Consider the following 2,585-nt stretch of genomic DNA (forward strand, 5'->3'; position numbering starts at 1 on the left):
TTTGAGATGACGTCTTGCTCTGTCACCCAGGCTGGAGTGCGGTGGAGTGAATATGAGTCAATGCAGCCTCAACCTCCTAGGCACAATCGATCCTCCTGCCTCAGCCTCCCAGGTAGCTGGGACTATAGGCATGTACCAAGATGCCTGGCTAATTTTTCAAACTTTTTCTAGAGCTGGGGTCTCACTGTGTTGCCCTGGCTGGTATCAAACTCATGGGCTCACGTGATCTGCTCTGACCTCCCAAAGTCCTGGGATTACAGGCGTGAGCCACTGCACCTGATCTAGTACCTTCATCAAAATCAGGAAATTTCGTGTTGAAACAATTCTATTATCTTATCCGTAATGCATCTTCAGAGTTTGCTAATTCTTCAAGAGCGTCCTTTGTACCTTTTCTTCTTTTCCATTCCTGAATCAAGTCTAGGATCCCACACTGTATTAAAGTGCAAAGCAGTCTTAGTCTCCCTTGATCTGGGATAGTTCCGCAGGCTTTTTCTTTTCTTTTTTTTTTTGAGTCGGAGTTTCACTCTATTGCCCAGGCTGGAGTGCAGTGGCACGATCTTGGCTCACTACAGCCTCTACCTCCCAGGTTCAAGCGATTCTTCTGCCTCAGCCTCCAGAGTAGTTGAGATTACAGGCTCGTGCCACCATGCCAGCTTATTTTTATATTTTTAGTAGAGACGGGGTTTCACCATGTTGGTCAGGCTGGTCTTGAACTCCTGACCTCAGGTGATCCACCCATCTTGGCCTTCCAAAGTGCTGGGAGGCTTTTTCAATCTTTAGTGACCTTGACTTCTTTCGAGCATACAGGCCAGTTATTGTATAGACTGCCCCTCAGATGGGGTTTGTCTGATGTTTTCTTGTGATTACCATTAGAGTCTGCATTTCTGGCAGGAAGAATTCAGAAGTGATGTCGCTTCTGCAGCAAGTGTATCGGGAGGCACGTGGCGCCGGTTACTCCCAAGATTGATGATTTTTACTTTGATTACCTGGTTAGGGTTTCTGTACTGTAAACCTCCTGTTTTTATCTTTGTATTTCCTACGTAATTAGTGGGGAGTCACTTTCAGACTATGAGGATATCCTGTCCCCATGGAACTTTCACTCACTACTTTTAGCATCCATTGATGGCTGCTCTCTATGATAGTTACAAAGAGACTGCTGTGATAGTTGTAAAATGGTAATTTTGTAACTCCACTCCCTCCTTGATTATTAGCTGGCAGTCAGGTGTAGGGAAGGGCTCTCCTTTCTCTCCCATTTGTTTATTCATTTCTCAATGTATATAAGTATGGATTTGATTCCATGAATACTCTGTTAACAGTCATTATTCTGATGCTCAAATGGGTCCAATTTGGCCAGTGGGCACTTTTTCAAGGTGGCTCTTGTGTGACCCTTTGTGATATCCCTGTCACATTTTAGCACTTTCTTGCCTGCTCAAGGAACAGTAAGCCACAGCCAGATGCCCTGGCTCATCTCGCACTTCCCTTGTGGCATCCCTGGAAATGGCCATTTCTCCAAGAAGCCTTGCTTCCTTTTACTGGGGGATGGTTTTTAGAAACCAAGATCTGAGTCCTAGCAACACTCATTGCTGCTGGAGTGCTACTAGGTCCCTGCAGCAGACAGAGCCGAGAAACACACCCACATGCACACCAGGATGGATATATATATATATATATATATGTAATACATACACACATATACAGATATATGCCAACATCCACTTTTCTGTCTATGTCTATTTATAAATCTATTTCAATCAAGACCACAGAATTCATTTTTTTTTTTTTTCTTGAGATGGAGTTTTGCTCTTGTATCCCAGGCTGGAGTGTAGTGTCACCATCTCAGCTCACTCACTGCACTCCGCTGGGATCACAGGTTCCCTCCACCACACCTGGCTAATTTTTGTATTTTCAGTAGAGATGGGGTTTTATCATGTTGGCCAGACTGGTCTCAAACTCCTGACCTCAGGTGATCCACCTGCCTTGGCCTCCCAAAGTTGCTGGGATTACAGGCATGAGCCACAGTGCCCTGCCACTACAGAATTCATTCTAATAGTCTCCCTTTTCATACTTGTAAATCTCTTCTCCAATACTGAGAAATACAGAGAAGTTCGTTTCAGAATTACTAGCCCATGTCACTGTAAAAACAAAAAGTAAGTCTTCCAGGTAGAGTCCAGTACTGGATGCAGTTCTTTTGTCTTTAGCCTGAGTATATATGACGTAAATGTTATGTTCAAAGTTATCTGGAGTCCTTCTCTTCCTCCCCCACCCTTTAATGTGGTTACTTTATTCATTTGAAATACAGGCCGGTTCACTTGTTTCAGTTTGCATTCCATTTTAGGGCTCCTGCCACCCTGACCTTTGTTGATTTTTTTTCTTAAGTATGTAGAACATTAACATGTTCCTGAAGGTCAACACTCTGCAAAATGGGGCACTCAGAAAAGCTTCCCAACTCTTCCTGTCCCCACTGCCCCCTGGCTGCAACCCCCATTTTTACGTGATGCGTCTCATCAATTTCTGCTTTTGCTTTCCTCTGCTTACTTTTGCAAAAATAGATCCACAAACATTTTCTTTTCTTTCTTTCTTTTTTT

General features: G+C 43.8%; 1 protein-coding gene across 2 annotated transcripts in view; it reads left to right on the plus strand.

The window, feature by feature from the left end:
- Nucleotides 1-2,585, plus strand: part of CNGB1 (cyclic nucleotide gated channel subunit beta 1) — a 93,678-nt gene that overhangs the window by 79,958 nt on the left and 11,135 nt on the right. The gene's annotated exons all lie outside the window — the stretch shown is intronic.

Source organism: Cebus imitator, unplaced genomic scaffold (genome assembly GCF_001604975.1).
Source record: "Cebus imitator isolate Cc_AM_T3 unplaced genomic scaffold, Cebus_imitator-1.0 Scaffold297, whole genome shotgun sequence".
Taxonomy (NCBI): domain Eukaryota; kingdom Metazoa; phylum Chordata; class Mammalia; order Primates; family Cebidae; genus Cebus; species Cebus imitator.